The sequence below is a fragment of the Pimephales promelas genome, chromosome 17 (genome assembly GCF_988280905.1).
Source record: "Pimephales promelas chromosome 17, fPimPro1.hap1.1, whole genome shotgun sequence".
Lineage (NCBI taxonomy): Eukaryota > Metazoa > Chordata > Actinopteri > Cypriniformes > Leuciscidae > Pimephales > Pimephales promelas.
Window position 1 is genome coordinate 27,940,865 of NC_142785.1, and position 22,001 is coordinate 27,962,865.

Sequence of the window (22,001 nt, forward strand, 5' to 3'; positions counted from 1 at the left end):
TAGACCCTTCCAGAGCTGAGATATCGAAACTCAAAATTTCGACCCGAAAAAAAAACGACAGTGTTACCCCTTACGTTTTTTTCCTTTTTGGGCGAAAAATTAAGTTTCTCCAATCTTCTCAAAACTCTGGATTATGATAGAGGGCTGTGAAACTTTGACCTGAGTGCAAAAATGGAGGCTCTAGACCCTTCCAGAGCTGAGATATCGAAACTCAAAATTTCGACCCGAAAAAAAACGACAGTGTTACCCCTTACGTTTTTTTCATTTTTGGGCGAAAAATTAAGTTTCTCCAATCTTCTCAAAACTCTGGATTATGATAGAGGGCTGTGAGACTTTGACCTGAGTGCAAAAATGGAGGCTCTAGACCCTTCCAGAGCTGAGATATCGAAACTCAAAATTTCGACCCGAAAAAAAAACGACAGTGTTACCCCTTACGTTTTTTTCATTTTTGGGCGAAAAATTAAGTTTCTCCAATCTTCTCAAAACTCTGGATTATGATAGAGGGTTGTGAAACTTTGACCTGAGTGCAAAAATGGAGGCTCTAGACCCTTCCAGAGCTGAGATATCGAATTTTAAAATTTCGACCCGAAAAAAAAACGACAGTGTTACCCCTTACGTTTTTTTCATTTTTGGGCGAAAAATTAAGTTTCTCCAATCTTCTCAAAACTCTGGATTATGATAGAGGGCTGTGAGACTTTGACCTGAGTGCAAAAATGGAGGCTCTAGACCCTTCCAGAGCTGAGATATCGAAACTCAAAATTTCGACCCGAAAAAAAAAACGACAGTGTTACCCCTTACGTTTTTTTCGTTTTCGGGCGAAAAATTAAGTTTCTCCAATGTTCTCAAAACTCTGGATTCTGATAGAGGGCCACGAGACTTTGACCTGAGTGCAAAAATGGAGGCTCTAGACCCTTCCAGAGCTGAGATATCGAAACTCAAAATTTCGACCCGAAAAAAAAAACGACAGTGTTACCCCTTACGTTTTTTTCATTTTTGGGTGAAAAATTAAGTTTCTCCAATCTTCTAAAAACTCTGGATTATGATAGAGGGCTGTGAAACTTTGACCTGAGTGCAAAAATGGAGGCTCTAGACCCTTCCAGAGCTGAGATATCGAAACTCAAAATTTCGACCCGAAAAAAAAAAACGACAGTGTTACCCCTTACGTTTTTTTTCATTTTTGGGCGAAAAATTAAGTTTCTCCAATCTTTTCAAAACTCTGGATTATGATAGAGGGCTGTGAGACTTTGACCCGAGTGCAAAAATTAAGGCTCTAGACCCTTCCAGAGCTGAGATATCGAAACTCAAAATTTCGACCCGAAAAAAAAAAACGACAGTGTTACCCCTTACGTTTTTTTCATTTTTGGGCGAAAAATTAAGTTTCTCCAATCTTCTCAAAACTCTGGATTATGATAGAGGGCTGTGAGACTTTGACCTGAGTGCAAAAATGGAGGCTCTAGACCCTTCCAGAGCTGAGATATCGAATTTTAAAATTTCGACCAGAAAAAAAACCGACAGTGTTACCCCTTACGTTTTTTTCGTTTTCGGGCGAAAAATTAAGTTTCTCCAATCTTCTCAAAACTCTGGATTCTGATAGAGGGCTGTGAGACTTTGACCTGAGTGCAAAAATGGAGGCTCTAGACCCTTCCAGAGCTGAGATATCGAATTTTAAAATTTCGACCCGAAAAAAAACCGATAGTGTTACCCCTTACGTTTTTTTCGTTTTCGGGCGAAAAATTAAGTTTCTCCAATCTTCTCAAAACTCTGGATTCTGATAGAGGGCCACGAGACTTTGACCTGAGTGCAAAAATGGAGGCTCTAGACACTTCCAGAGCTGAGATATCGAAACTCAAAATTTTGACCCGAAAAAAAAAAACGACAGTGTTACCCCTTACGTTTTTTTCATTTTTGGGCAAAAAATTAAGTTTCTCCAATCTTCTCAAAACTCTGGATTATGATAGAGGGCCATGAGACTTTGACCTGAGTGCAAAAATGGAGGCTCTAGACCCTTCCAGAGCTGAGATATCGAAACTAAAAATTTCGACCCGAAAAAAAAACGACAGTGTTACCCCTTACGTTTTTTTCATTTTTGGGCAAAAAATTAAGATTCTCCAATCTTCTCAAAACTCTGGATTATGATAGAGGGCTGTGAGACTTTGACCTGATTGCAAAAATGGAGGCTCTAGACCCTTCCAGAGCTGAGATATCGAAACTCAAAATTTCGACCCGAAAAAAAAAACGACAGTGTTACCCCTTACGTTTTTTTCCTTTTTGGGCGAAAAATTAAGTTTCTCCAATCTTCTCAAAACTCTGGATTATGATAGAGGGCTGTGAAACTTTGACCTGAGTGCAAAAATGGAGGCTCTAGACCCTTCCAGAGCTGAGATATCGAAACTCAAAATTTCGACCCGAAAAAAAAACGACAGTGTTACCCCTTACGTTTTTTTCATTTTTGGGCGAAAAATTAAGTTTCTCCAATCTTCTCAAAACTCTGGATTATGATAGAGGGCTGTGAAACTTTGACCTGAGTGCAAAAATGGAGGCTCTAGACCCTTCCAGAGCTGAGATATCGAATTTTAAAATTTCGACCCGAAAAAAAAACGACAGTGTTACCCCTTACGTTTTTTTCATTTTTGGGCGAAAAATTAAGTTTCTCCAATCTTCTCAAAACTCTGGATTATGATAGAGGGCCGTGAGACTTTGACCTGAGTGCAAAAATGGAGGCTCTAGACCCTTCCAGAGCTGAGATATCGAAACTCAAAATTTTGACCCGAAAAAAAAACGACAGTGTTACCCCTTACGTTTTTTTCATTTTTGGGCGAAAAATTATGCTTCTCCAATCTTCTCAAAACTCTGGATTATGATAGAGGGCTGTGAGACTTTGACCTGAGTGCAAAAATGGAGGCTCTAGACCCTTCCAGAGCTGAGATATCGAATTTCAAAATTTCGACCCGAAAAAAAAACGACAGTGTTACCCCTTACGTTTTTTTCGTTTTCGGGCGAAAAATAAAGTTTCTCCAATCTTCTCAAAACTCTGGATTATGATAGAGGGCTGTGAAACTTTGACCTGAGTGCAAAAATGGAGGCTCTAGACCCTTCCAGAGCTGAGATATCGAAACTCAAAATTTCGACCCGAAAAAAAAAAAACGACAGTGTTACCCCTTACGTTTTTTTCGTTTTCGGGCGAAAAATTAAGTTTCTCCAATCTTCTCAAAACTCTGGATTCTGATAGAGGGCCACGAGACTTTGACCTGAGTGCAAAAATGGAGGCTCTAGACCCTTCCAGAGCTGAGATATCGAAACTCAAAATTTTGACCCGAAAAAAAAACGACAGTGTTACCCCTTACGTTTTTTTCATTTTTGGGCAAAAAATTAAGTTTCTCCAATCTTCTCAAAACTCTGGATTTTGATAGAGGGCTGTGAGACTTTGACCTGAGTGCAAAAATGGAGGCTCAAGACCCTTCCAGAGCTGAGATATCGAATTTTAAAATTTCGACCCGAAAAAAAAACGACAGTGTTACCCCTTACGTTTTTTTCATTTTTGGGCAAAAAATTAAGTTTCTCCAATCTTCTCAAAACTCTGGATTATGATAGAGGGCTGTGAGACTTTGACCTGAGTGCAAAAATGGAGGCTCTAGACCCTTCCAGAGCTGAGATATCGAAACTCAAAATTTCGACCCGAAAAAAAACGACAGTGTTACCCCTTACGTTTTTTTTCATTTTTGGGCGAAAAATTAAGTTTCTCCAATCTTCTCAAAACTCTGGATTATGATAGAGGGCTGTGAGACTTTGACCTGAGTGCAAAAATGGAGGCTCTAGACCCTTCCAGAGCTGAGATATCGAATTTTAAAATTTCGACCCGAAAAAAAAACGACAGTGTTACCCCTTACGTTTTTTTCGTTTTCGGGCGAAAAATTAAGTTTCTCCAATCTTCTCAAAACTCTGGATTCTGATAGAGGGCCACGAGACTTTGACCTGAGTGCAAAAATGGAGGCTCTAGACCCTTCCAGAGCTGAGATATCGAAACTCAAAATTTTGACCCGAAAAAAAAAACGACAGTGTTACCCCTTACGTTTTTTTCATTTTTGGGCAAAAAATTAAGTTTCTCCAATCTTCTCAAAACTCTGGATTATGATAGAGGGCTGTGAGACTTTGACCTGAGTGCAAAAATGGAGGCTCTAGACCCTTCCAGAGCTGAGATATCGAAACTCAAAATTTCGACCCGAAAAAAAAACGACAGTGTTACCCCTTACGTTTTTTTCCTTTTTGGGCGAAAAATTAAGTTTCTCCAATCTTCTCAAAACTCTGGATTATGATAGAGGGCTGTGAAACTTTGACCTGAGTGCAAAAATGGAGGCTCTAGACCCTTCCAGAGCTGAGATATCGAAACTCAAAATTTCGACCCGAAAAAAAACGACAGTGTTACCCCTTACGTTTTTTTCATTTTTGGGCGAAAAATTAAGTTTCTCCAATCTTCTCAAAACTCTGGATTATGATAGAGGGCTGTGAGACTTTGACCTGAGTGCAAAAATGGAGGCTCTAGACCCTTCCAGAGCTGAGATATCGAAACTCAAAATTTCGACCCGAAAAAAAAACGACAGTGTTACCCCTTACGTTTTTTTCGTTTTCGGGCGAAAAATTAAGTTTCTCCAATCTTCTCAAAACTCTGGATTCTGATAGAGGGCCACGAGACTTTGACCTGAGTGCAAAAATGGAGGCTCTAGACCCTTCCAGAGCTGAGATATCGAATTTTAAAATTTCGACCCGAAAAAAAAACGACAGTGTTACCCCTTACGTTTTTTTCATTTTTGGGCGAAAAATTAAGTTTCTCCAATCTTCTCAAAACTCTGGATTATGATAGAGGGCCGTGAGACTTTGACCTGAGTGCAAAAATGGAGGCTCTAGACCCTTCCAGAGCTGAGATATCGAAACTCAAAATTTTGACCCGAAAAAAAAACGACAGTGTTACCCCTTACGTTTTTTTCATTTTTGGGCGAAAAATTATGCTTCTCCAATCTTCTCAAAACTCTGGATTATGATAGAGGGCTGTGAGACTTTGACCTGAGTGCAAAAATGGAGGCTCTAGACCCTTCCAGAGCTGAGATATCGAATTTCAAAATTTCGACCCGAAAAAAAAACGACAGTGTTACCCCTTACGTTTTTTTCGTTTTCGGGCGAAAAATTAAGTTTCTCCAATCTTCTCAAAACTCTGGATTATGATAGAGGGCTGTGAAACTTTGACCTGAGTGCAAAAATGGAGGCTCTAGACCCTTCCAGAGCTGAGATATCGAAACTCAAAATTTCGACCCGAAAAAAAAAAACGACAGTGTTACCCCTTACGTTTTTTTCGTTTTCGGGCGAAAAATTAAGTTTCTCCAATCTTCTCAAAACTCTGGATTCTGATAGAGGGCCACGAGACTTTGACCTGAGTGCAAAAATGGAGGCTCTAGACCCTTCCAGAGCTGAGATATCGAAACTCAAAATTTTGACCCGAAAAAAAAACGACAGTGTTACCCCTTACGTTTTTTTCATTTTTGGGCAAAAAATTAAGTTTCTCCAATCTTCTCAAAACTCTGGATTTTGATAGAGGGCTGTGAGACTTTGACCTGAGTGCAAAAATGGAAGCTCAAGACCCTTCCAGAGCTGAGATATCGAATTTTAAAATTTCGACCCGAAAAAAAAACGACAGTGTTACCCCTTACGTTTTTTTCATTTTTGGGCAAAAAATTAAGTTTCTCCAATCTTCTCAAAACTCTGGATTATGATAGAGGGCTGTGAGACTTTGACCTGAGTGCAAAAATGGAGGCTCTAGACCCTTCCAGAGCTGAGATATCGAAACTCAAAATTTCGACCCGAAAAAAAACGACAGTGTTACCCCTTACGTTTTTTTTCATTTTTGGGCGAAAAATTAAGTTTCTCCAATCTTCTCAAAACTCTGGATTATGATAGAGGGCTGTGAGACTTTGACCTGAGTGCAAAAATGGAGGCTCTAGACCCTTCCAGAGCTGAGATATCGAATTTTAAAATTTCGACCCGAAAAAAAAACGACAGTGTTACCCCTTACGTTTTTTTCATTTTTGGGCGAAAAATTAAGTTTCTCCAATCTTCTCAAAACTCTGGATTATGATAGAGGGCTGTGAGACTTTGACCTGAGTGCAAAAATGGAGGCTCTAGACCCTTCCAGAGCTGAGATATCGAAACTCAAAATTTCGACCCGAAAAAAAAAACGACAGTGTTACCCCTTACGTTTTTTTCGTTTTCGGGCGAAAAATTAAGTTTCTCCAATGTTCTCAAAACTCTGGATTCTGATAGAGGGCCACGAGACTTTGACCTGAGTGCAAAAATGGAGGCTCTAGACCCTTCCAGAGCTGAGATATCGAAACTCAAAATTTCGACCCGAAAAAAAAAACGACAGTGTTACCCCTTACGTTTTTTTCATTTTTGGGTGAAAAATTAAGTTTCTCCAATCTTCTAAAAACTCTGGATTATGATAGAGGGCTGTGAAACTTTGACCTGAGTGCAAAAATGGAGGCTCTAGACCCTTCCAGAGCTGAGATATCGAAACTCAAAATTTCGACCCGAAAAAAAAAAACGACAGTGTTACCCCTTACGTTTTTTTTCATTTTTGGGCGAAAAATTAAGTTTCTCCAATCTTTTCAAAACTCTGGATTATGATAGAGGGCTGTGAGACTTTAACCCGAGTGCAAAAATTAAGGCTCTAGACCCTTCCAGAGCTGAGATATCGAAACTCAAAATTTCGACCCGAAAAAAAAAAACGACAGTGTTACCCCTTACGTTTTTTTCATTTTTGGGCGAAAAATTAAGTTTCTCCAATCTTCTCAAAACTCTGGATTATGATAGAGGGCTGTGAGACTTTGACCTGAGTGCAAAAATGGAGGCTCTAGACCCTTCCAGAGCTGAGATATCGAATTTTAAAATTTCGACCAGAAAAAAAACCGACAGTGTTACCCCTTACGTTTTTTTCGTTTTCGGGCGAAAAATTAAGTTTCTCCAATCTTCTCAAAACTCTGGATTCTGATAGAGGGCTGTGAGACTTTGACCTGAGTGCAAAAATGGAGGCTCTAGACCCTTCCAGAGCTGAGATATCGAATTTTAAAATTTCGACCCGAAAAAAAACCGATAGTGTTACCCCTTACGTTTTTTTCGTTTTCGGGCGAAAAATTAAGTTTCTCCAATCTTCTCAAAACTCTGGATTCTGATAGAGGGCCACGAGACTTTGACCTGAGTGCAAAAATGGAGGCTCTAGACACTTCCAGAGCTGAGATATCGAAACTCAAAATTTTGACCCGAAAAAAAAAACGACAGTGTTACCCCTTACGTTTTTTTCATTTTTGGGCAAAAAATTAAGTTTCTCCAATCTTCTCAAAACTCTGGATTATGATAGAGGGCCATGAGACTTTGACCTGAGTGCAAAAATGGAGGCTCTAGACCCTTCCAGAGCTGAGATATCGAAACTAAAAATTTCGACCCGAAAAAAAAACGACAGTGTTACCCCTTACGTTTTTTTCATTTTTGGGCAAAAAATTAAGATTCTCCAATCTTCTCAAAACTCTGGATTATGATAGAGGGCTGTGAGACTTTGACCTGATTGCAAAAATGGAGGCTCTAGACCCTTCCAGAGCTGAGATATCGAAACTCAAAATTTCGACCCGAAAAAAAAAACGACAGTGTTACCCCTTACGTTTTTTTCCTTTTTGGGCGAAAAATTAAGTTTCTCCAATCTTCTCAAAACTCTGGATTATGATAGAGGGCTGTGAAACTTTGACCTGAGTGCAAAAATGGAGGCTCTAGACCCTTCCAGAGCTGAGATATCGAAACTCAAAATTTCGACCCGAAAAAAAAACGACAGTGTTACCCCTTACGTTTTTTTCATTTTTGGGCGAAAAATTAAGTTTCTCCAATCTTCTCAAAACTCTGGATTATGATAGAGGGCTGTGAAACTTTGACCTGAGTGCAAAAATGGAGGCTCTAGACCCTTCCAGAGCTGAGATATCGAATTTTAAAATTTCGACCCGAAAAAAAAACGACAGTGTTACCCCTTACGTTTTTTTCATTTTTGGGCGAAAAATTAAGTTTCTCCAATCTTCTCAAAACTCTGGATTATGATAGAGGGCCGTGAGACTTTGACCTGAGTGCAAAAATGGAGGCTCTAGACCCTTCCAGAGCTGAGATATCGAAACTCAAAATTTTGACCCGAAAAAAAAACGACAGTGTTACCCCTTACGTTTTTTTCATTTTTGGGCGAAAAATTATGCTTCTCCAATCTTCTCAAAACTCTGGATTATGATAGAGGGCTGTGAGACTTTGACCTGAGTGCAAAAATGGAGGCTCTAGACCCTTCCAGAGCTGAGATATCGAATTTCAAAATTTCGACCCGAAAAAAAAACGACAGTGTTACCCCTTACGTTTTTTTCGTTTTCGGGCGAAAAATTAAGTTTCTCCAATCTTCTCAAAACTCTGGATTATGATAGAGGGCTGTGAAACTTTGACCTGAGTGCAAAAATGGAGGCTCTAGACCCTTCCAGAGCTGAGATATCGAAACTCAAAATTTCGACCCGAAAAAAAAAAAACGACAGTGTTACCCCTTACGTTTTTTTCGTTTTCGGGCGAAAAATTAAGTTTCTCCAATCTTCTCAAAACTCTGGATTCTGATAGAGGGCCACGAGACTTTGACCTGAGTGCAAAAATGGAGGCTCTAGACCCTTCCAGAGCTGAGATATCGAAACTCAAAATTTTGACCCGAAAAAAAAACGACAGTGTTACCCCTTACGTTTTTTTCATTTTTGGGCAAAAAATTAAGTTTCTCCAATCTTCTCAAAACTCTGGATTTTGATAGAGGGCTGTGAGACTTTGACCTGAGTGCAAAAATGGAGGCTCAAGACCCTTCCAGAGCTGAGATATCGAATTTTAAAATTTCGACCCGAAAAAAAAACGACAGTGTTACCCCTTACGTTTTTTTCATTTTTGGGCAAAAAATTAAGTTTCTCCAATCTTCTCAAAACTCTGGATTATGATAGAGGGCTGTGAGACTTTGACCTGAGTGCAAAAATGGAGGCTCTAGACCCTTCCAGAGCTGAGATATCGAAACTCAAAATTTCGACCCGAAAAAAAACGACAGTGTTACCCCTTACGTTTTTTTTCATTTTTGGGCGAAAAATTAAGTTTCTCCAATCTTCTCAAAACTCTGGATTATGATAGAGGGCTGTGAGACTTTGACCTGAGTGCAAAAATGGAGGCTCTAGACCCTTCCAGAGCTGAGATATCGAATTTTAAAATTTCGACCCGAAAAAAAAACGACAGTGTTACCCCTTACGTTTTTTTCGTTTTCGGGCGAAAAATTAAGTTTCTCCAATCTTCTCAAAACTCTGGATTCTGATAGAGGGCCACGAGACTTTGACCTGAGTGCAAAAATGGAGGCTCTAGACCCTTCCAGAGCTGAGATATCGAAACTCAAAATTTTGACCCGAAAAAAAAAACGACAGTGTTACCCCTTACGTTTTTTTCATTTTTGGGCAAAAAATTAAGTTTCTCCAATCTTCTCAAAACTCTGGATTATGATAGAGGGCTGTGAGACTTTGACCTGAGTGCAAAAATGGAGGCTCTAGACCCTTCCAGAGCTGAGATATCGAAACTCAAAATTTCGACCCGAAAAAAAAACGACAGTGTTACCCCTTACGTTTTTTTCCTTTTTGGGCGAAAAATTAAGTTTCTCCAATCTTCTCAAAACTCTGGATTATGATAGAGGGCTGTGAAACTTTGACCTGAGTGCAAAAATGGAGGCTCTAGACCCTTCCAGAGCTGAGATATCGAAACTCAAAATTTCGACCCGAAAAAAAACGACAGTGTTACCCCTTACGTTTTTTTCATTTTTGGGCGAAAAATTAAGTTTCTCCAATCTTCTCAAAACTCTGGATTATGATAGAGGGCTGTGAGACTTTGACCTGAGTGCAAAAATGGAGGCTCTAGACCCTTCCAGAGCTGAGATATCGAAACTCAAAATTTCGACCCGAAAAAAAAACGACAGTGTTACCCCTTACGTTTTTTTCGTTTTCGGGCGAAAAATTAAGTTTCTCCAATCTTCTCAAAACTCTGGATTCTGATAGAGGGCCACGAGACTTTGACCTGAGTGCAAAAATGGAGGCTCTAGACCCTTCCAGAGCTGAGATATCGAATTTTAAAATTTCGACCCGAAAAAAAAACGACAGTGTTACCCCTTACGTTTTTTTCATTTTTGGGCGAAAAATTAAGTTTCTCCAATCTTCTCAAAACTCTGGATTATGATAGAGGGCCGTGAGACTTTGACCTGAGTGCAAAAATGGAGGCTCTAGACCCTTCCAGAGCTGAGATATCGAAACTCAAAATTTTGACCCGAAAAAAAAACGACAGTGTTACCCCTTACGTTTTTTTCATTTTTGGGCGAAAAATTATGCTTCTCCAATCTTCTCAAAACTCTGGATTATGATAGAGGGCTGTGAGACTTTGACCTGAGTGCAAAAATGGAGGCTCTAGACCCTTCCAGAGCTGAGATATCGAATTTCAAAATTTCGACCCGAAAAAAAAACGACAGTGTTACCCCTTACGTTTTTTTCGTTTTCGGGCGAAAAATTAAGTTTCTCCAATCTTCTCAAAACTCTGGATTATGATAGAGGGCTGTGAAACTTTGACCTGAGTGCAAAAATGGAGGCTCTAGACCCTTCCAGAGCTGAGATATCGAAACTCAAAATTTCGACCCGAAAAAAAAAAACGACAGTTTTACCCCTTACGTTTTTTTCGTTTTCGGGCGAAAAATTAAGTTTCTCCAATCTTCTCAAAACTCTGGATTCTGATAGAGGGCCACGAGACTTTGACCTGAGTGCAAAAATGGAGGCTCTAGACCCTTCCAGAGCTGAGATATCGAAACTCAAAATTTTGACCCGAAAAAAAAACGACAGTGTTACCCCTTACGTTTTTTTCATTTTTGGGCAAAAAATTAAGTTTCTCCAATCTTCTCAAAACTCTGGATTTTGATAGAGGGCTGTGAGACTTTGACCTGAGTGCAAAAATGGAAGCTCAAGACCCTTCCAGAGCTGAGATATCGAATTTTAAAATTTCGACCCGAAAAAAAAACGACAGTGTTACCCCTTACGTTTTTTTCATTTTTGGGCAAAAAATTAAGTTTCTCCAATCTTCTCAAAACTCTGGATTATGATAGAGGGCTGTGAGACTTTGACCTGAGTGCAAAAATGGAGGCTCTAGACCCTTCCAGAGCTGAGATATCGAAACTCAAAATTTCGACCCGAAAAAAAACGACAGTGTTACCCCTTACGTTTTTTTTCATTTTTGGGCGAAAAATTAAGTTTCTCCAATCTTCTCAAAACTCTGGATTATGATAGAGGGCTGTGAGACTTTGACCTGAGTGCAAAAATGGAGGCTCTAGACCCTTCCAGAGCTGAGATATCGAATTTTAAAATTTCGACCCGAAAAAAAAACGACAGTGTTACCCCTTACGTTTTTTTCGTTTTCGGGCGAAAAATTAAGTTTCTCCAATCTTCTCAAAACTCTGGATTCTGATAGAGGGCCACGAGACTTTGACCTGAGTGCAAAAATGGAGGCTCTAGACCCTTCCAGAGCTGAGATATCGAAACTCAAAATTTTGACCCGAAAAAAAAAACGACAGTGTTACCCCTTACGTTTTTTTCATTTTTGGGCAAAAAATTAAGTTTCTCCAATCTTCTCAAAACTCTGGATTCTGATAGAGGGCTGTGAGACTTTGACCTGAGTGCAAAAATGGAGGCTCTAGACCCTTCCAGAGCTGAGATATCGAAACTCAAAATTTTGACCCGAAAAAAAAACGACAGTGTTACCCCTTACGTTTTTTTCATTTTTGGGCAAAAAATTAAGATTCTCCAATCTTCTCAAAACTCTGGATTATGATAGAGGGCTGTGAGACTTTGACCTGATTGCAAAAATGGGGGCTCTAGACCCTTCCAGAGCTGAGATATCGAAACTCAAAATTTCGACCCGAAAAAAAAAACGACAGTGTTACCCCTTACGTTTTTTTCCTTTTTGGGCGAAAAATTAAGTTTCTCCAATCTTCTCAAAACTCTGGATTATGATAGAGGGCTGTGAAACTTTGACCTGAGTGCAAAAATGGAGGCTCTAGACCCTTCCAGAGCTGAGATATCGAAACTCAAAATTTCGACCCGAAAAAAAAACGACAGTGTTACCCCTTACGTTTTTTTCATTTTTGGGCGAAAAATTAAGTTTCTCCAATCTTCTCAAAACTCTGGATTATGATAGAGGGCTGTGAGACTTTGACCTGAGTGCAAAAATGGAGGCTCTAGACCCTTCCAGAGCTGAGATATCGAAACTCAAAATTTCGACCCGAAAAAAAAACGACAGTGTTACCCCTTACGTTTTTTTCGTTTTCGGGCGAAAAATTAAGTTTCCCCAATCTTCTCAAAACTCTGGATTCTGATAGAGGGCCACGAGACTTTGACCTGAGTGCAAAAATGGAGGCTCTAGACCCTTCCAGAGCTGAGATATCGAAACTCAAAATTTCGACCCGAAAAAAAAAACGACAGTGTTACCCCTTACGTTTTTTTCATTTTTGGGCGAAAAATTAAGTTTCTCCAATCTTCTCAAAACTCTGGATTATGATAGAGGGTTGTGAAACTTTGACCTGAGTGCAAAAATGGAGGCTCTAGACCCTTCCAGAGCTGAGATATCGAATTTTAAAATTTCGACCCGAAAAAAAAACGACAGTGTTACCCCTTACGTTTTTTTCATTTTTGGGCGAAAAATTAAGTTTCTCCAATCTTCTCAAAACTCTGGATTATGATAGAGGGCCGTGAGACTTTGACCTGAGTGCAAAAATGGAGGCTCTAGACCCTTCCAGAGCTGAGATATCGAAACTCAAAATTTTGACCCGAAAAAAAAACGACAGTGTTACCCCTTACGTTTTTTTCATTTTTGGGCGAAAAATTATGCTTCTCCAATCTTCTCAAAACTCTGGATTATGATAGAGGGCTGTGAGACTTTGACCTGAGTGCAAAAATGGAGGCTCTAGACCCTTCCAGAGCTGAGATATCGAATTTCAAAATTTCGACCCGAAAAAAAAACGACAGTGTTACCCCTTACGTTTTTTTCGTTTTCGGGCGAAAAATTAAGTTTCTCCAATCTTCTCAAAACTCTGGATTATGATAGAGGGCTGTGAAACTTTGACCTGAGTGCAAAAATGGAGGCTCTAGACCCTTCCAGAGCTGAGATATCGAAACTCAAAATTTCGACCCGAAAAAAAAAAACGACAGTGTTACCCCTTACGTTTTTTTCGTTTTCGGGCGAAAAATTAAGTTTCTCCAATCTTCTCAAAACTCTGGATTCTGATAGAGGGCCACGAGACTTTGACCTGAGTGCAAAAATGGAGGCTCTAGACCCTTCCAGAGCTGAGATATCGAAACTCAAAATTTTGACCCGAAAAAAAAACGACAGTGTTACCCCTTACGTTTTTTTCATTTTTGGGCAAAAAATTAAGTTTCTCCAATCTTCTCAAAACTCTGGATTTTGATAGAGGGCTGTGAGACTTTGACCTGAGTGCAAAAATGGAAGCTCAAGACCCTTCCAGAGCTGAGATATCGAATTTTAAAATTTCGACCCGAAAAAAAAACGACAGTGTTACCCCTTACGTTTTTTTCATTTTTGGGCAAAAAATTAAGTTTCTCCAATCTTCTCAAAACTCTGGATTATGATAGAGGGCTGTGAGACTTTGACCTGAGTGCAAAAATGGAGGCTCTAGACCCTTCCAGAGCTGAGATATCGAAACTCAAAATTTCGACCCGAAAAAAAACGACAGTGTTACCCCTTACGTTTTTTTTCATTTTTGGGCGAAAAATTAAGTTTCTCCAATCTTCTCAAAACTCTGGATTATGATAGAGGGCTGTGAGACTTTGACCTGAGTGCAAAAATGGAGGCTCTAGACCCTTCCAGAGCTGAGATATCGAATTTTAAAATTTCGACCCGAAAAAAAAACGACAGTGTTACCCCTTACGTTTTTTTCATTTTTGGGCGAAAAATTAAGTTTCTCCAATCTTCTCAAAACTCTGGATTATGATAGAGGGCTGTGAGACTTTGACCTGAGTGCAAAAATGGAGGCTCTAGACCCTTCCAGAGCTGAGATATCGAAACTCAAAATTTCGACCCGAAAAAAAAAACGACAGTGTTACCCCTTACGTTTTTTTCGTTTTCGGGCGAAAAATTAAGTTTCTCCAATGTTCTCAAAACTCTGGATTCTGATAGAGGGCCACGAGACTTTGACCTGAGTGCAAAAATGGAGGCTCTAGACCCTTCCAGAGCTGAGATATCGAAACTCAAAATTTCGACCCGAAAAAAAAAACGACAGTGTTACCCCTTACGTTTTTTTCATTTTTGGGTGAAAAATTAAGTTTCTCCAATCTTCTAAAAACTCTGGATTATGATAGAGGGCTGTGAAACTTTGACCTGAGTGCAAAAATGGAGGCTCTAGACCCTTCCAGAGCTGAGATATCGAAACTCAAAATTTCGACCCGAAAAAAAAAAACGACAGTGTTACCCCTTACGTTTTTTTTCATTTTTGGGCGAAAAATTAAGTTTCTCCAATCTTTTCAAAACTCTGGATTATGATAGAGGGCTGTGAGACTTTGACCCGAGTGCAAAAATTAAGGCTCTAGACCCTTCCAGAGCTGAGATATCGAAACTCAAAATTTCGACCCGAAAAAAAAAAACGACAGTGTTACCCCTTACGTTTTTTTCATTTTTGGGCGAAAAATTAAGTTTCTCCAATCTTCTCAAAACTCTGGATTATGATAGAGGGCTGTGAGACTTTGACCTGAGTGCAAAAATGGAGGCTCTAGACCCTTCCAGAGCTGAGATATCGAATTTTAAAATTTCGACCAGAAAAAAAACCGACAGTGTTACCCCTTACGTTTTTTTCGTTTTCGGGCGAAAAATTAAGTTTCTCCAATCTTCTCAAAACTCTGGATTCTGATAGAGGGCTGTGAGACTTTGACCTGAGTGCAAAAATGGAGGCTCTAGACCCTTCCAGAGCTGAGATATCGAATTTTAAAATTTCGACCCGAAAAAAAACCGATAGTGTTACCCCTTACGTTTTTTTCGTTTTCGGGCGAAAAATTAAGTTTCTCCAATCTTCTCAAAACTCTGGATTCTGATAGAGGGCCACGAGACTTTGACCTGAGTGCAAAAATGGAGGCTCTAGACACTTCCAGAGCTGAGATATCGAAACTCAAAATTTTGACCCGAAAAAAAAAAACGACAGTGTTACCCCTTACGTTTTTTTCATTTTTGGGCAAAAAATTAAGTTTCTCCAATCTTCTCAAAACTCTGGATTATGATAGAGGGCCATGAGACTTTGACCTGAGTGCAAAAATGGAGGCTCTAGACCCTTCCAGAGCTGAGATATCGAAACTAAAAATTTCGACCCGAAAAAAAAACGACAGTGTTACCCCTTACGTTTTTTTCATTTTTGGGCAAAAAATTAAGATTCTCCAATCTTCTCAAAACTCTGGATTATGATAGAGGGCTGTGAGACTTTGACCTGATTGCAAAAATGGAGGCTCTAGACCCTTCCAGAGCTGAGATATCGAAACTCAAAATTTCGACCCGAAAAAAAAAACGACAGTGTTACCCCTTACGTTTTTTTCCTTTTTGGGCGAAAAATTAAGTTTCTCCAATCTTCTCAAAACTCTGGATTATGATAGAGGGCTGTGAAACTTTGACCTGAGTGCAAAAATGGAGGCTCTAGACCCTTCCAGAGCTGAGATATCGAAACTCAAAATTTCGACCCGAAAAAAAAACGACAGTGTTACCCCTTACGTTTTTTTCATTTTTGGGCGAAAAATTAAGTTTCTCCAATCTTCTCAAAACTCTGGATTATGATAGAGGGCTGTGAAACTTTGACCTGAGTGCAAAAATGGAGGCTCTAGACCCTTCCAGAGCTGAGATATCGAATTTTAAAATTTCGACCCGAAAAAAAAACGACAGTGTTACCCCTTACGTTTTTTTCATTTTTGGGCGAAAAATTAAGTTTCTCCAATCTTCTCAAAACTCTGGATTATGATAGAGGGCCGTGAGACTTTGACCTGAGTGCAAAAATGGAGGCTCTAGACCCTTCCAGAGCTGAGATATCGAAACTCAAAATTTTGACCCGAAAAAAAAACGACAGTGTTACCCCTTACGTTTTTTTCATTTTTGGGCGAAAAATTATGCTTCTCCAATCTTCTCAAAACTCTGGATTATGATAGAGGGCTGTGAGACTTTGACCTGAGTGCAAAAATGGAGGCTCTAGACCCTTCCAGAGCTGAGATATCGAATTTCAAAATTTCGACCCGAAAAAAAAACGACAGTGTTACCCCTTACGTTTTTTTCGTTTTCGGGCGAAAAATTAAGTTTCTCCAATCTTCTCAAAACTCTGGATTATGATAGAGGGCTGTGAAACTTTGACCTGAGTGCAAAAATGGAGGCTCTAGACCCTTCCAGAGCTGAGATATCGAAACTCAAAATTTCGACCCGAAAAAAAAAAAACGACAGTGTTACCCCTTACGTTTTTTTCGTTTTCGGGCGAAAAATTAAGTTTCTCCAATCTTCTCAAAACTCTGGATTCTGATAGAGGGCCACGAGACTTTGACCTGAGTGCAAAAATGGAGGCTCTAGACCCTTCCAGAGCTGAGATATCGAAACTCAAAATTTTGACCCGAAAAAAAAACGACAGTGTTACCCCTTACGTTTTTTTCATTTTTGGGCAAAAAATTAAGTTTCTCCAATCTTCTCAAAACTCTGGATTTTGATAGAGGGCTGTGAGACTTTGACCTGAGTGCAAAAATGGAGGCTCAAGACCCTTCCAGAGCTGAGATATCGAATTTTAAAATTTCGACCCGAAAAAAAAACGACAGTGTTACCCCTTACGTTTTTTTCATTTTTGGGCAAAAAATTAAGTTTCTCCAATCTTCTCAAAACTCTGGATTATGATAGAGGGCTGTGAGACTTTGACCTGAGTGCAAAAATGGAGGCTCTAGACCCTTCCAGAGCTGAGATATCGAAACTCAAAATTTCGACCCGAAAAAAAACGACAGTGTTACCCCTTACGTTTTTTTTCATTTTTGGGCGAAAAATTAAGTTTCTCCAATCTTCTCAAAACTCTGGATTATGATAGAGGGCTGTGAGACTTTGACCTGAGTGCAAAAATGGAGGCTCTAGACCCTTCCAGAGCTGAGATATCGAATTTTAAAATTTCGACCCGAAAAAAAAACGACAGTGTTACCCCTTACGTTTTTTTCGTTTTCGGGCGAAAAATTAAGTTTCTCCAATCTTCTCAAAACTCTGGATTCTGATAGAGGGCCACGAGACTTTGACCTGAGTGCAAAAATGGAGGCTCTAGACCCTTCCAGAGCTGAGATATCGAAACTCAAAATTTTGACCCGAAAAAAAAAACGACAGTGTTACCCCTTACGTTTTTTTCATTTTTGGGCAAAAAATTAAGTTTCTCCAATCTTCTCAAAACTCTGGATTATGATAGAGGGCTGTGAGACTTTGACCTGAGTGCAAAAATGGAGGCTCTAGACCCTTCCAGAGCTGAGATATCGAAACTCAAAATTTCGACCCGAAAAAAAAACGACAGTGTTACCCCTTACGTTTTTTTCCTTTTTGGGCGAAAAATTAAGTTTCTCCAATCTTCTCAAAACTCTGGATTATGATAGAGGGCTGTGAAACTTTGACCTGAGTGCAAAAATGGAGGCTCTAGACCCTTCCAGAGCTGAGATATCGAAACTCAAAATTTCGACCCGAAAAAAAACGACAGTGTTACCCCTTACGTTTTTTTCATTTTTGGGCGAAAAATTAAGTTTCTCCAATCTTCTCAAAACTCTGGATTATGATAGAGGGCTGTGAGACTTTGACCTGAGTGCAAAAATGGAGGCTCTAGACCCTTCCAGAGCTGAGATATCGAAACTCAAAATTTCGACCCGAAAAAAAAACGACAGTGTTACCCCTTACGTTTTTTTCGTTTTCGGGCGAAAAATTAAGTTTCTCCAATCTTCTCAAAACTCTGGATTCTGATAGAGGGCCACGAGACTTTGACCTGAGTGCAAAAATGGAGGCTCTAGACCCTTCCAGAGCTGAGATATCGAATTTTAAAATTTCGACCCGAAAAAAAAACGACAGTGTTACCCCTTACGTTTTTTTCATTTTTGGGCGAAAAATTAAGTTTCTCCAATCTTCTCAAAACTCTGGATTATGATAGAGGGCCGTGAGACTTTGACCTGAGTGCAAAAATGGAGGCTCTAGACCCTTCCAGAGCTGAGATATCGAAACTCAAAATTTTGACCCGAAAAAAAAACGACAGTGTTACCCCTTACGTTTTTTTCATTTTTGGGCGAAAAATTATGCTTCTCCAATCTTCTCAAAACTCTGGATTATGATAGAGGGCTGTGAGACTTTGACCTGAGTGCAAAAATGGAGGCTCTAGACCCTTCCAGAGCTGAGATATCGAATTTCAAAATTTCGACCCGAAAAAAAAACGACAGTGTTACCCCTTACGTTTTTTTCGTTTTCGGGCGAAAAATTAAGTTTCTCCAATCTTCTCAAAACTCTGGATTATGATAGAGGGCTGTGAAACTTTGACCTGAGTGCAAAAATGGAGGCTCTAGACCCTTCCAGAGCTGAGATATCGAAACTCAAAATTTCGACCCGAAAAAAAAAAACGACAGTGTTACCCCTTACGTTTTTTTCGTTTTCGGGCGAAAAATTAAGTTTCTCCAATCTTCTCAAAACTCTGGATTCTGATAGAGGGCCACGAGACTTTGACCTGAGTGCAAAAATGGAGGCTCTAGACCCTTCCAGAGCTGAGATATCGAAACTCAAAATTTTGACCCGAAAAAAAAACGACAGTGTTACCCCTTACGTTTTTTTCATTTTTGGGCAAAAAATTAAGTTTCTCCAATCTTCTCAAAACTCTGGATTTTGATAGAGGGCTGTGAGACTTTGACCTGAGTGCAAAAATGGAAGCTCAAGACCCTTCCAGAGCTGAGATATCGAATTTTAAAATTTCGACCCGAAAAAAAAACGACAGTGTTACCCCTTACGTTTTTTTCATTTTTGGGCAAAAAATTAAGTTTCTCCAATCTTCTCAAAACTCTGGATTATGATAGAGGGCTGTGAGACTTTGACCTGAGTGCAAAAATGGAGGCTCTAGACCCTTCCAGAGCTGAGATATCGAAACTCAAAATTTCGACCCGAAAAAAAACGACAGTGTTACCCCTTACGTTTTTTTTCATTTTTCGGCGAAAAATTAAGTTTCTCCAATCTTCTCAAAACTCTGGATTATGATAGAGGGCTGTGAGACTTTGACCTGAGTGCAAAAATGGAGGCTCTAGACCCTTCCAGAGCTGAGATATCGAATTTTAAAATTTCGACCCGAAAAAAAAACGACAGTGTTACCCCTTACGTTTTTTTCGTTTTCGGGCGAAAAATTAAGTTTCTCCAATCTTCTCAAAACTCTGGATTCTGATAGAGGGCCACGAGACTTTGACCTGAGTGCAAAAATGGAGGCTCTAGACCCTTCCAGAGCTGAGATATCGAAACTCAAAATTTTGACCCGAAAAAAAAAACGACAGTGTTACCCCTTACGTTTTTTTCATTTTTGGGCAAAAAATTAAGTTTCTCCAATCTTCTCAAAACTCTGGATTCTGATAGAGGGCTGTGAGACTTTGACCTGAGTGCAAAAATGGAGGCTCTAGACCCTTCCAGAGCTGAGATATCGAAACTCAAAATTTTGACCCGAAAAAAAAACGACAGTGTTACCCCTTACGTTTTTTTCATTTTTGGGCAAAAAATTAAGATTCTCCAATCTTCTCAAAACTCTGGATTATGATAGAGGGCTGTGAGACTTTGACCTGATTGCAAAAATGGGGGCTCTAGACCCTTCCAGAGCTGAGATATCGAAACTCAAAATTTCGACCCGAAAAAAAAAACGACAGTGTTACCCCTTACGTTTTTTTCCTTTTTGGGCGAAAAATTAAGTTTCTCCAATCTTCTCAAAACTCTGGATTATGATAGAGGGCTGTGAAACTTTGACCTGAGTGCAAAAATGGAGGCTCTAGACCCTTCCAGAGCTGAGATATCGAAACTCAAAATTTCGACCCGAAAAAAAAACGACAGTGTTACCCCTTACGTTTTTTTCATTTTTGGGCGAAAAATTAAGTTTCTCCAATCTTCTCAAAACTCTGGATTATGATAGAGGGCTGTGAGACTTTGACCTGAGTGCAAAAATGGAGGCTCTAGACCCTTCCAGAGCTGAGATATCGAAACTCAAAATTTCGACCCGAAAAAAAAACGACAGTGTTACCCCTTACGTTTTTTTCGTTTTCGGGCGAAAAATTAAGTTTCCCCAATCTTCTCAAAACTCTGGATTCTGATAGAGGGCCACGAGACTTTGACCTGAGTGCAAAAATGGAGGCTCTAGACCCTTCCAGAGCTGAGATATCGAAACTCAAAATTTCGACCCGAAAAAAAAAACGACAGTGTTACCCCTTACGTTTTTTTCATTTTTGGGCGAAAAATTAAGTTTCTCCAATCTTCTCAAAACTCTGGATTATGATAGAGGGTTGTGAAACTTTGACCTGAGTGCAAAAATGGAGGCTCTAGACCCTTCCAGAGCTGAGATATCGAAACTCAAAATTTCGACCCGAAAAAAAAAACGACAGTGTTACCCCTTACGTTTTTTTCATTTTTGGGCGAAAAATTAAGTTTCTCCAATCTTTTCAAAACTCTGGATTATGATAGAGGGCTGTGAGACTTTGACCTGAGTGCAAAAATTAAGGCTCTAGACCCTTCCAGAGCTGAGATATCGAAACTCAAAATTTCGACCCGAAAAAAAAAAACGACAGTGTTACCCCTTACGTTTTTTTCATTTTTGGGCGAAAAATTAAGTTTCTCCAATCTTCTCAAAACTCTGGATTATGATAGAGGGCTGTGAGACTTTGACCTGAGTGCAAAAATGGAGGCTCTAGACCCTTCCAGAGCTGAGATATCGAATTTTAAAATTTCGACCAGAAAAAAAACCGACAGTGTTACCCCTTACGTTTTTTTCGTTTTCGGGCGAAAAATTAAGTTTCTCCAATCTTCTCAAAACTCTGGATTCTGATAGAGGGCTGTGAGACTTTGACCTGAGTGCAAAAATGGAGGCTCTAGACCCTTCCAGAGCTGAGATATCGAATTTTAAAATTTCGACCCGAAAAAAAAACGATAGTGTTACCCCTTACGTTTTTTTCGTTTTCGGGCGAAAAATTAAGTTTCTCCAATCTTCTCAAAACTCTGGATTCTGATAGAGGGCCACGAGACTTTGACCTGAGTGCAAAAATGGAGGCTCTAGACACTTCCAGAGCTGAGATATCGAAACTCAAAATTTTGACCCGAAAAAAAAAACGACAGTGTTACCCCTTACGTTTTTTTCATTTTTGGGCAAAAAATTAAGTTTCTCCAATCTTCTCAAAACTCTGGATTATGATAGAGGGCCATGAGACTTAGACCTGAGTGCAAAAATGGAGGCTCTAGACCCTTCCAGAGCTGAGATATCGAAACTCAAAATTTCGACCCGAAAAAAAAACGACAGTGTTACCCCTTACGTTTTTTTCGTTTTTGGGCAAAAAATTAAGTTTCTCCAATCTTCTCAAAACTCTGGATTATGATAGAGGGCCATGAGACTTAGACCTGAGTGCAAAAATGGAGGCTCTAGACCCTTCCAGAGCTGAGATATCGAAACTCAAAATTTCGACCCGAAAAAAAAACGACAGTGTTACCCCTTACGTTTTTTTCATTTTTGGGCAAAAAATTAAGATTCTCCAATCTTCTCAAAACTCTGGATTATGATAGAGGGCTGTGAGACTTTGACCTGATTGCAAAAATGGAGGCTCTAGACCCTTCCAGAGCTGAAATATCGAAACTCAAAATTTCGACCC